Below are 11,951 nucleotides of genomic sequence, written 5' to 3' on the forward strand. Positions count from 1 at the left end.
GGTTGCACTTATTTGCAGTCCCATCAACAGATAAAAGTGTATGTTTTCCCCACATCCTTGCCAACTTTTATTACTAGATTCAAGATTAACATACAAAAAATCAATAGCTTTCCTATACTCTCATAATGAATCTGCTCAGTGTAAACTCTTTAAACAAGAGAAAATAGACAGTGGATCCATATGTAAAACTGACACTTATTTTACTTTAGTGATGCAGTCAATTTTAATATTGTAGCTCTTAGATAAGAACTTAATCATTCACTCATCAATATTAGATTATGAAGTATTTTTAGGCCATCTTCACCATTCCTACTACTGGAATAAGGAGTAGAATTCTACTTAATGTGTTGTTCTTCTAGAAATTATAATCCCAGATCAGTGATGGAATGCTTTTAGCAGTTTTGTAACTTCAGGGTGATGAAGGGTGTCATTTCATCTCAAAGAGTAATTTCTTTATTTCAGTTTTCAAAATCTAGGGTATTTGTAGTGAAAGATGAGGAACGACATAGATGGAAGGACATTTAGGACTTAGTAAAATATCTTATAGTCAGGACCATGATAGAATATATTTCCCCAGCTTAAAAGTATGCAGATCTAGAAAGTCCTTCCCTCTGCATGAAAGTACAGACAATGGTGGATAATAGAAAGAAATTCTCCTTTCTGTGCATTACCAGTTTGTATGTAGCTGAAAGGGACATAAATACCACATAAAAATTTAAGAACTGATGCAGACATATAGTCACATAATCAGAAACAAAATAAGAATGTTTTCAATGTGGAAGAATAATAATACCAATGAACATAGCTACTATTGACTGTGTTTGGGGGAGCAGACACTGTGCTAAACATTCCTTTATAAACCTTCTTGCCCACCTTATCTGGTGGTTGTGTTTTCAGATGAGGAAACTAAGACACAGGCTGTATACACATCTTCACAATATCATGCAAGTGCTAATTGATAGTAGCTGAATGGAAATTTGAATGGTGGCAATATTCCTCTGACCCCCACATTAAGGCTATATTTTTTCTAAAATACTACTTTTACTATGCTGGATATTTTCATATACTTGTAGTTACAGAAAAACATATTACAGAAAAAATTGTGATTAGTCAAATTAAGTATATACACCACTATTGACCTAACAATGCCTGCCACAGTCTGGCTGGGCACAATTCATGAGCCACTTATAGAGCAGAAATGAACTTTATTTTTAGAACACACATGCCGCACCACACGAGCTCTTCAGGAATTTCCTCAGAGCCCAACTGCCACCACCAGCTTCCCACGAGCCTCTCAACCCCCCACTCCTCCTGCTCTTGAGGCCGATTGGCTGGGTCTAGTGGGTGGAGCCAAAAGAGTCCCCCAATGAGCAGCTCCATGGTCTGAAAGGGTGGGGAAACAGCCCAATGAGCATCACCACAGAGGAGCCAATCAGCTGGCAGCTGGAAGTTTGCTGGGGCCACCGTGAGCCAATCAGCTGGAAGTTTGCTGGGGCTCCTTTGGCTGTGGTTCTCAACATCTCCCCATCTTTGTTTAAACAACAATCATGTGGCTTAGGGACCGGGCCTGCCTTAGGTTGTCCAATACTACATATGGTCCTTACCCGTTATCAGATGAGCTGACCTCAAGGCGTCAGCCTCCTGTCTTAGGTTGGTACCATTGCAATTGGATCTTACCTGTCACTGACTACCAGTCCAGTATACAGCCATACCTGTGGAGAGGTCTTTGAACCAGTGTGGGGGGGGTGAGGTTCTTTGCCTCACCTCTGTTGGCCCCTAAATTTTAGCTGAACAACCATCACAAGCAGAAGGGAGGAGGATACACCAAGCCAATTGATGGCTCCTTTTGGAAAAATTGTACCACCGATGACACCATCAGCAAAAATACCCCAGCACTACCACAAGTCGCTGCACCAACAGATAGTTCACAATGCATACAAGTGATACATAGTCGAGGCAAGTTCTGCAAGCAGTTCAGTGATAGCTATCATATTTGTCTTCACAGGCACTGGGATGAAGATAGGAATTCTGGCAATAATGTCTAAAGAAAAAATATGTAACATTCCAGCAGGCACTAAAAGAAAGCAATTTTCTGAACAATTCACATTATCCTGAACAGAATTATTAAATATAATGAAAAGGAAAGGTAAAAGTAAACAAACAGGTCTCTTAACCTCCTTTTTTGTTCACATATTAAAACAATCCTCAATAGCTGTTCACCCAATTTAAATTAAACCATTTAAATCACATGAATAAGAAAAAAAAATATTTGGATCCATTTTTTCATGAGCGCTCATCATATATGGATAAACATACATTTAAACATACAACATAAAACACAAGTGTGCACACATAACATAATACTATACAACACATAACATAATAGTAAAGGCCTTATAACTTTTTACAGGTGAAATCTCCATTGCACTGTCATAGATGTAAGGATAGCCAAACTGGAGTTCTGGATATCAGCTGTTATGGATTTGAGCCAAATCATCTTCTTTTTGGTCTGTAGAAATCGCTTTAGTTAGTCTCTCTGGAAACCAAATTGGCTGCTGTTCTCCCTGTGGAAACACATAAACAGACCCCCAACTCCAGACAATTACTGGGTCAGGACCTTTCCATTGTCCTGTTAGAATATCCTTCCAAAGTACCTTGGGCTTATGTACATTTTTTGGACACATATGCCTTTCCATAGCACTAAGCCCTGATGAATCCAAATTTAAAAAGTTTAGAGTAAAAAGGGTTATTTTAAATTTATCTTTGGGGAATATATACCCCTTCCCAATTCCTTTTTTTGCTTTAATAAGTACATTTTAATAGTTTGATGAGCTCTTTCAACTATGCCTTGTCCCTGTGGATTGTATGGAATTCCTGTTATGTGAGTAATGCCAAACTATGAGCAAAATTGTTTAAAAGAGGTAGAAGTATAACCAGGGACATTATCTGCTTTCAACTGTTTTGAAACGCCCACAGTGGCAAAATTTTGTAAACAATGAGCTGTAATATCTTTAGTTTTTTTTTCTCCAGCATGAAGGGAGCCCATCAAAAATCTGGAAGAAGTATCAAGTTTTACATGCAAATATTTTAATTTTCCAAATTCTGGCAAGTGTGTGACGTCCATCTGCCAAATATGGTTAGTATCAGTCCTCTAGGATTGACTCCAAGATTAACTTGTGGTAAAAAGGTCACACAATTTTGACATTGTTTTATTATATGTCTGGCTGTTCCTTAGTTATTTTAAAATGCTTTTGTAAAGTATTAGCATTAACATGAAACCTTTTATGAAAATTTGTAGCTTCTTCTAGTGTAGAGAAAATATGTATGTCGTGTGTAGTTTTATCTGCTAAATCATTGCCCAAACTAAGGGCTCCAGGTAATCCTGTATGTGCCCTGATATGTCCTATAAAGAGTGGATCTTTTCTGTCCCAGATTAAACTTTGTATAGTGGAAAACAAAGAGAAAACAGTAGAAGAAGGGGAAATCCTGCCAGCATCTTCAAGGGATACTATAGCATTAACTATATACTGACTATCAGAAAATAAATTAAATACAGAATCAGAATCTTTAAACATCACAAAAGCTTGTAGTACTGCATTAAGCTCTACCTTCAAAAGAATAATCTTAAAATGGCTACCCATCCTCTTGCCCTGCCCTCAGGGGAGAGCAGTTTACCTTATCACTTACCCTCAGACGTTCCCCATGCGGGCCACCAAATGCCACAGTCTGGCTGGGCACAATTCATGAGCCACTTATCAAGCAGAAATGAACTTTATTTTTAGAACACACACGCACACCACATGAGTTCTTCAGGAATTCCCTCAGAGCCCAACTGCCACCACCAGCTTCCCACAAGCCTCTCAACCCCCCCACTCCTGCTGCTCTTGAGGCTGATTGGCTGGGTCACGTGGGCAGAGCCAAAAGGGTCCCCCAATGAGCAGCTCCGTGGTCTGAAAGGGCTGGAAAACAGCCCAATGAGCATCACCGCAGAGGAGCCAATCAGCTGGCAGCTGGAAGTTTGCTGGGGCCCCTTTGGCTGTGGCTCTCAACAAATGCCACTCCTCTGTTTATGTGTGGTAAGTGAGAGAGTATACATACAAAAATATTCTTACATAAGTTCATAAAGTGATGTGTCCAAGGATGTGTATTGTAGGGTTATTGAGAGGGGAGTTTGAGGCACTTTTACTATTTATTGCTTGGCAAGTAGATGGATAAAATAAGTGTACACTTTTAGTAATATGCAGTAATTATCACTATTCAATTAGATATAACATAAAATCATACTACTGAATGAAAAAAAGTGAATAAGGTATAGAACAATACTATTTTTCTATGTTCAAAATCCATGCAAGCAGAAAAATAATATATGTTTTTAAAAAGTCTACAAATAAAATGTTTGAATTGAACAGATTATAATGTTTTTCTATGAAAGGGAGGGAATGGGAACCAGTCCCTCCCAAATGAAGATACTATACAAAAATAAATATTTAGATAAAACATTATGGTGTGCAATATTGATGACATGAATACATCAAATATCTGCACTGAAGTTCAAAAACAAAAGTAATACCTAAGACTGGGCTCTAAACTAATTTAGTGTGAATACTTGGAATGCTAAAAATTACTGTATAAAATATAAAGTATAAGCATATTATAAATCAAACTTTATAACAGTTCCTTCACTATAGTGTAATTTTGTTGCTAGTTTTCTGACTGTGGGAGCCAAATGGCCATATAGAAAAGGGTAAATAATTGCCTGGTCATCAGTCCTTGAAGTTATTATCTAAAATATATCTACCCTACTTATGCTCTAAAGAATATAAATCCAACATATATTGCAAAGTTTTTTGGATAGAGATGTCAATTATACCTGAAGAATTTATCTAGGACTTCCCTTCTACTGCTCTGTTTCAATTACTCATCTCTGTTATATTTTCCCTGGCTCTTTGAATTTCTTTGACCTTAATAATTAAATTCTGTTGTAGTCATTAATTGTGTTCAGCAAATATTTTTGGTTTCCTTCATTCTGGGTATAAAGAGCCCATTTCAGGGCTCCCTCAGGGCAGAGTTGGCTGGGTCTTACTTGATCTTAATGAGAATGGCCTTCCATGGAAGTAACAACCCCTCCAAAATTGCCCATTTCATCTGGCACAGGGACCAGCACAGTAGGTGGTTCTCACTTTGTTGAGAAACTAAAATGTGCACAGAGTCCACTGAATATATCATATAAGTTTAACACAAGTATTTCTGTTTTAAGCCATTGACATTTGGAGAGCTATTTCTTTTATTACTGTATAATTTAGTATATTCTAACTGAAGAAATTTTTAACAACACACTTATTGGTGAAATGCATCTCTTTGGTCTAGGATCAGTTCTTCTCGACTACCAGTTGATATGGCTAATGAGTTTATATTTTCTTAAAACTTGAAATCCTCAGTGTATACAACACTGTAAACACAACATGGTTATTGTCTTGTATGATGCAACATAAAACAAGGAACTCAAATTAAGATTAATAGTTTATGTATTACTTCTTACTGGTTGAAAGAACCATGGTCTTGTCATATGCAAAACAAGACAAGAAAATAGAAAAAATAAAAGACTGGTTGTTCACAAAGTAGCACTAGTCATTTCTTAGATTTTTTTGCAGACTTCTTGTTATTTTTGAAGGACTTTTTTTAATGGTTTTCTCTTTTGAGACAGAATACTAAACCACATAGTTTTTCTATTTCTTTGCTGAAATTGTCAGAATATAGCAACTAGGTCTTTGAATTCACTTTTGCTTCTATAAACCATGACTTTGCTATGTAACAGAAGTTCACCATCATTATGATATTCTTTTGTTCTTACTTGAATGAAAAATAATTTGCAATTAATTTGACAGTTACAAATGGGCATGTTCTCCTTTGTTTTATCTGAGCAGTCTGCATAAACACTGCTTCTCTTCAGTGGAGGAAAAAGAAGCGTAGACTTTGAAATAAATATGCCAAGGATCGAAAACTTGTTATTATCTTGTTGACATTGAAAGGAAATTAAATGCATAGGTGCACAAATGCCTTTATTTACTTTGTAACTAGGATCTGGGATAGTTTATTGAATATTTTCTTATTTATCTTCTCTCAATGGTAGGTATGCAAGATTATATGAGGGGTAATGCAGATGGCAGTTGTTATTATATTCAGTGACATTCAGAAAACTTTGATTATCCTCCAACAAAATGTGAAAAATATATGTTCTATTTCCCTTGCATTGTATGTGTTTGATAAAGTACAGCAGAAATGTTATAAGATGGTGCCCAAGACTACCATAAAAATGATACAATTTCCACTGGATGCTCTGTTACATTTTCCCTAATTCCCTTGTGATACTAACCTTTGGAACCTGCTGACCTTCTGAGAAAAAGCATAGGATATATGGAAAACCACCAGTAGGTTTTCTGACTGCCTGAGAGACACCTCTGTGATCTCAGCCAATAGTCTATATTTAAACTGCCAGGCATGTCAGTGAAGAAACCTTCATAAAGAATACAGTCCTACTTGCCATCTGATTTCAACTGTGTGAGAGATCCCAAGCAAGTATGGTCTATCTAAGTACAATAACTCCCCCAAATTATAAGAAATAATAGCAGTAAATAACATATTTTATTGTTTTATGCTATTAATTTTGAAGCTGTTATTTTTATAGTAATATATAATAGGATAAAGTCCAACTGTTAAACTATCTCACTTGTGGTTATAGAGAAGTTAGGTGGCAAAACCTCAAGGTTTCCTTGCTATCTTGTAAATGTAGGCCTTCAAATTCTTTTGTCCATAATATATTCTTTAGATAAAAGAAGCCATGTGTGTATGGATGCTCATTGTTAAATAATCATGAAGCTCCATGAATTTTACCTGCAAATAATAAATATCAAGGACTTAGTCTTATAAAATCACCATTTATCTCCCATAACAGTCTTTTCTATAGCCTTCTATCTTCTTTTTTTGTTTTGGGGTGAGAAAAGATAAACTAGGGCTGGCATATGTAGGGTATTCTTATTTTATGTGACAGTACCAAGGAGTCACATAAGATTTCAAATTTCAAGTAAGAAGAATCCAGATTATGTGTCAGACTTGTATGTGACTCTAACTCTTGCTGGTTCTGTGATCTTGAACAAGGGCCAAATAATACCATATTCATTTTTACAAATGAGCTATCTGAAGGTCAAAGAGATGATTTGTCTAAGATTGTTTAATATATTTCTTCCAAATTTATATCAGGGTTTTGTCAACTATATCATGCTGTAATATCTGTTTTTTACTTAAGAGAGGGAAAGGAATCAGGAAAGCATGCATCACCTACTATAGAGTAAAAAAGGAACTATGTGCATATAATATAATTGAATTCTCCTAATTATCCTTTAAAATATTGTTAGGTGTTACTATAATATTGAATAGCTGAATAAGCTGAGGTTTCTAACACTAACTCAAGGTCACAGATAACATAACATATACTAGAGGGAACCTTTAGATCTATACATAGTCATAATAAATCTTTTTTCTGCTACAAAATCATTGTGTCATATTCTTGATTAAATTCATTTGTTTTTCTTAATGCTTATTTTAAAAAATGGCATCTGTTTCATTTTTGCCTTATTTTTTAGATTAGAAATTTCCTCTTCTCTTCAAAACTTAAATTAATTTTGGCATTCTTTGCTTTGTGTAGTTCTGTTCCTTAATTAAAAATACATCTTAAGTGTCATGTCTTTCTAAAAATCATGCAAAGTTATTTTGTTTGAAGGTTTTAAAAAGACAAAACTTTAACTGAAAGGTACTTTTCATCCATTTTGCTTCTCTGTATTCTTTTCCTCCAGCCTTTCTGTTTGACTTTGCAGAAAAAAAATCTAACTCTGAGTGATGAAAGGACAAAGTTCCCCTCTGAGGCTCACTCCCTAGAGCCTTCATATCTTATTAAGAGAGAGTCCTTCTGGAAGATTTCAAACATGAATGAACCCAATGTGATGTTGGGGGACTAGAGTATGAATTAAAATAAGAATTCTCTTGTAAAAGCTTGACTGTTGACTATACATAATTGACATGCAGGAATGTGATTTGCATTTCATCCATTCCCTTAGTTTATGGGAAGAGATGTGAAATTATAGATATTTAAGCCCACCAGGAGCCCAACACTGAATTTAATAAATTCCAATTATGAAAGTACTTCATGAAATTTACTGAGAGATATTATGGAGGAATAGAGCTTCTTTCTCCATTTGAAGTAACCTAGTGATGACAGCTCTTGGGAAGTTTAAACATAAAGTGAAAATATAAAAAAGAATAAACATTTCTCATTGCTTTAGAGTTGAGACCTGGTATGGTGCTTCATTTTAAAGTTTTGTGCAGCTAATACATTTAGCTCCATTTTTTAATATTTCCATAATATTGGTTTGGGGGCTTACCTTTAATCTCAGCTTCCTTATAGGGTTTTAATTAGAATTAAAAGAGATATTTCTTTTAAAATATTTTACATAAACTTATTAATGAATAATTGATACTCAATAATTTAGAAAAATAATATTATAAATATTATTTTTGATACCATAGTTTTAACCCAGGAGTATTTAACCACTGAAACACATCCCCAGCACTTTTCACATTTTATTTTGAGACAGGCTCTTCCTGAGTTTTTTAGGGCCTCACTAAGTTACTGAGGCTGGCTTTGAATTTGTGATCTTCCTGCCTCAGCCTTCCAAGCCATTGGAATTACAGGCATGCACCACCATGCCCAGCCTAATTTATTTTTAAAAGCACAGTTTTAAATATATTGACAAGAGTTATGAACCGAAATATATCCAATGGTTAGAGTGATAAGTAAATGTTTGAACTGAAAGAGTGTAATACAGAGATGGGTTGAGGGACATGGAGAGACCTTGAGAGGTGTATTAGTCATCTTCCTAATACTATGACAAAAATCCTGAGAAATAAATGGGGAAAGATTTATTTTCATTAATGATTTCAGTCTAGGGTCTATTATTTGGGTTGATTGTGTCTCTGTGGTGAGGCAGAACACCATGGCAGGGATTGCATGATGGCACAAAACTGTTCACTTCAGAGTGGCTATGAGAGGTGGGGGAGAGAAAGGGAGGGAAGGAGGGAGGGAGAAAGAGGGGAAGCACAAAAGGAAGTAAATGAAGCACTAGCAGTTGAGGATAAAATATGCCTTTCAAAGGCACACCTCCAGTAACCTACTTCCTCCCACTAGTCCTCACCTCCTAGAGTTTCCATCACTTCCTAATAGCACCATCAGCTGGAGATCAAGCTTTTAAAACATGAGCCTTTTGGGGACATATGAGATCTAAGCCATAGCAAGAGAGAAGTTCCAATTAAATATTTTTCCAATTCGGTTTTTAAATGTAACAGTGCACTAACTAACAAAAGCATATGGGCTTTGTTTGCATCCTACTGGCCAACAGTTCAATATCCATGAAATACAGAAATATCAGAAAAAATCCTACTTCTTCCTATATCTAAGAAATTTCTAAAATAAGACATGTAATGATTTTCTATATGATTAAGTATGTAGTAAATCAATTTCCAGCAACATGTTAGACTCTAACTATAAACACATAGAATTATGAGATTAAATATATCATAATAAAATATTTATGTAATTCCTAAAAGAAAAAAATTCATCTTCAGGTAACAGAACTTAAGAGAGAATATAAAGCTTTGGTTTTAAATGTGACTTGATATTCCAATGATCTATGACATTTTCAAAACTCCATATATCGCCTTTTAGGGAGATAGATCTCTAATACAAATGGAGTTAAGACATGTGACCCAGAATCTATAAGAAGAAGAAAAGTTCTAATTCTTGTATGAAGTAAAATGGCTTCAAAAGCTGACTTATATGATAAAATAGGACTAGACTACCTCTCACTATGCTCTGATGATACTGTGAGGAAGCTTGCCATCTGTACAAACATAAAATGGTTTGTCTCCAGAATCTGTCATTTTCATTCATTACACTAACTGATTAAAAAATTGTGGAGTAAATGCATCTTACAAATCTCAATATACATAGAGAAAGGATTTTTATTTAAAAAATACCCATTCGTGGTTTCTTTAAAAAAAAATTTAATACACTACCAATAGATTTCCTTTAATCAATAAGATAGATCTATTCAGAAACAAATTCTGTTCATCATTGGATTGGTGGGTATTGCCATTGTAAGAAGAAAACAGGTTAAAAAATGGAGGGGCTGTTAAAAAGGAAGAAATAATTTTTTACAGGTGATAGTTATTTACACAGAAATTCTAATGAACTCTAGCAACTCTGAAAACTGAGAAATAGCAATCTTGTTGTATAAATAATTAATGTAATATAACCTACAATAGGTTGATTCTGACTTGTACACTGACTCCATAGTGATATCAGGAATCTAGGGTTTCCATAAGTTTTCTCCTGTACCATCTTTACCATATGACTTTTATTTTCGTGTTCAAGGATGGCTGCTCAACCTCCAGCAGTACCTAAGCATTACAAGCAGAAGGAAGGTGAAGGATCAAGGTGAAAGTTTGTGCTAATAAAGTCTGCCTCTTTTTAAAGAGCTTTCCAGGAAGTCCTACTCACTGACTTGCACCTATATTTTATTGGTCAGAAATCTGTCAGATGCCCATCCCTTTTTAAATCTTTTCCTTAATCAAATTGAAGTTGGGTTTTCTAGGAAGAATGTGAAAAGAATATTGTATAGGGAACCAATAGTCCAAGCCACACTACTAAAAACCTATTTATAGCTTATATATTTGAAGGCTTGCTATTAAAAATGATATCAAGTCTACCTTAATTAATATATGAATCTAATGCAATTTTAATTAAATTTGTAATTGGATTTTTTCATGGATAATGAAAAATTTACTTGAGAGACAGCACAGAATAGAGGTTATGATCACTCTCTATGGAGCCAGACTGACTGGTTCAAAATTCAGACTCTGCCACTTATAAGCAGTGTGACCTTGGACAATTAATTACCTTGTTATGTTTTTCAGTCTTTTTATCTATAAAATATAGATAATAACAGTAGTTCCTGTTAGAGTTGTTGAGAGGGGTAAATGAGCTACTTCTTTTAAAGTACATCAAATAGAACTTATTGCATAGTAAGTACAATGCATTTTTAAAAGGAATATAAAAATATGAAATAAAAAGAGCCAATAAGATCCAAGATGATTTTGAATACAATTAAGCAGTCCTTTTACATATCAAAAACTATTACAGTGTGTGAGTTTCCCTTTCCTACATCCTAAATAGCATTTATTATATTTATTTTTACTCTATTGTGGTTCTACAGAACAATGGGGCTCATTTTGACATATTCATAAGTGCATATAACATAGTTTTTTTTTTCATTTCAATCCCTAGTACTCACCACTTTCTTTCTTTCCTTCCTTGCCCTAATGGCCTTCCTCTTTCCTATTTTTTGTGAGGGACACTAGGTACTAAACCCAGACACACTTCACTGAGGCACATCCCCAGCCCCTTTCTATTTTGTTTTTTATTTTGAGGCAGGGTCTTGTTAAGTTGCATGGGGTCTCACTAAATTGCTTAGGCTGGCTTTGAACCTGTGATTCTCTTGCCTCACCCTCCTGAGGCACTGGTGTGTACCACCATTCTCAGCTCTCTATCTATTGATCATTTATCTATCTATCTATTTATTTATATTTGATACATTTTAGTTATATATAAAATTAGAATGCACTGTGATATATGTAGTCATATATGCCATAGATACACTGTATATATGTAATCATATATGCACAAAGAATAATTTGGTCAAATTTATTCCTCATTTCTTCCCTTTGCCTCCCCTCCTCCCTTAACTGTGGTTCTCCACTTTTACTCTATTGTGCTCCCTTCTATTTTCATGATATCCCCCTTTTTATTTATTTTTTTTATTCTAATGTCCACATGTGAGGGA

Source organism: Urocitellus parryii, chromosome X (assembly GCF_045843805.1).
Source record: "Urocitellus parryii isolate mUroPar1 chromosome X, mUroPar1.hap1, whole genome shotgun sequence".
In the NCBI taxonomy this organism is placed as follows: Eukaryota; Metazoa; Chordata; class Mammalia; order Rodentia; family Sciuridae; genus Urocitellus; species Urocitellus parryii.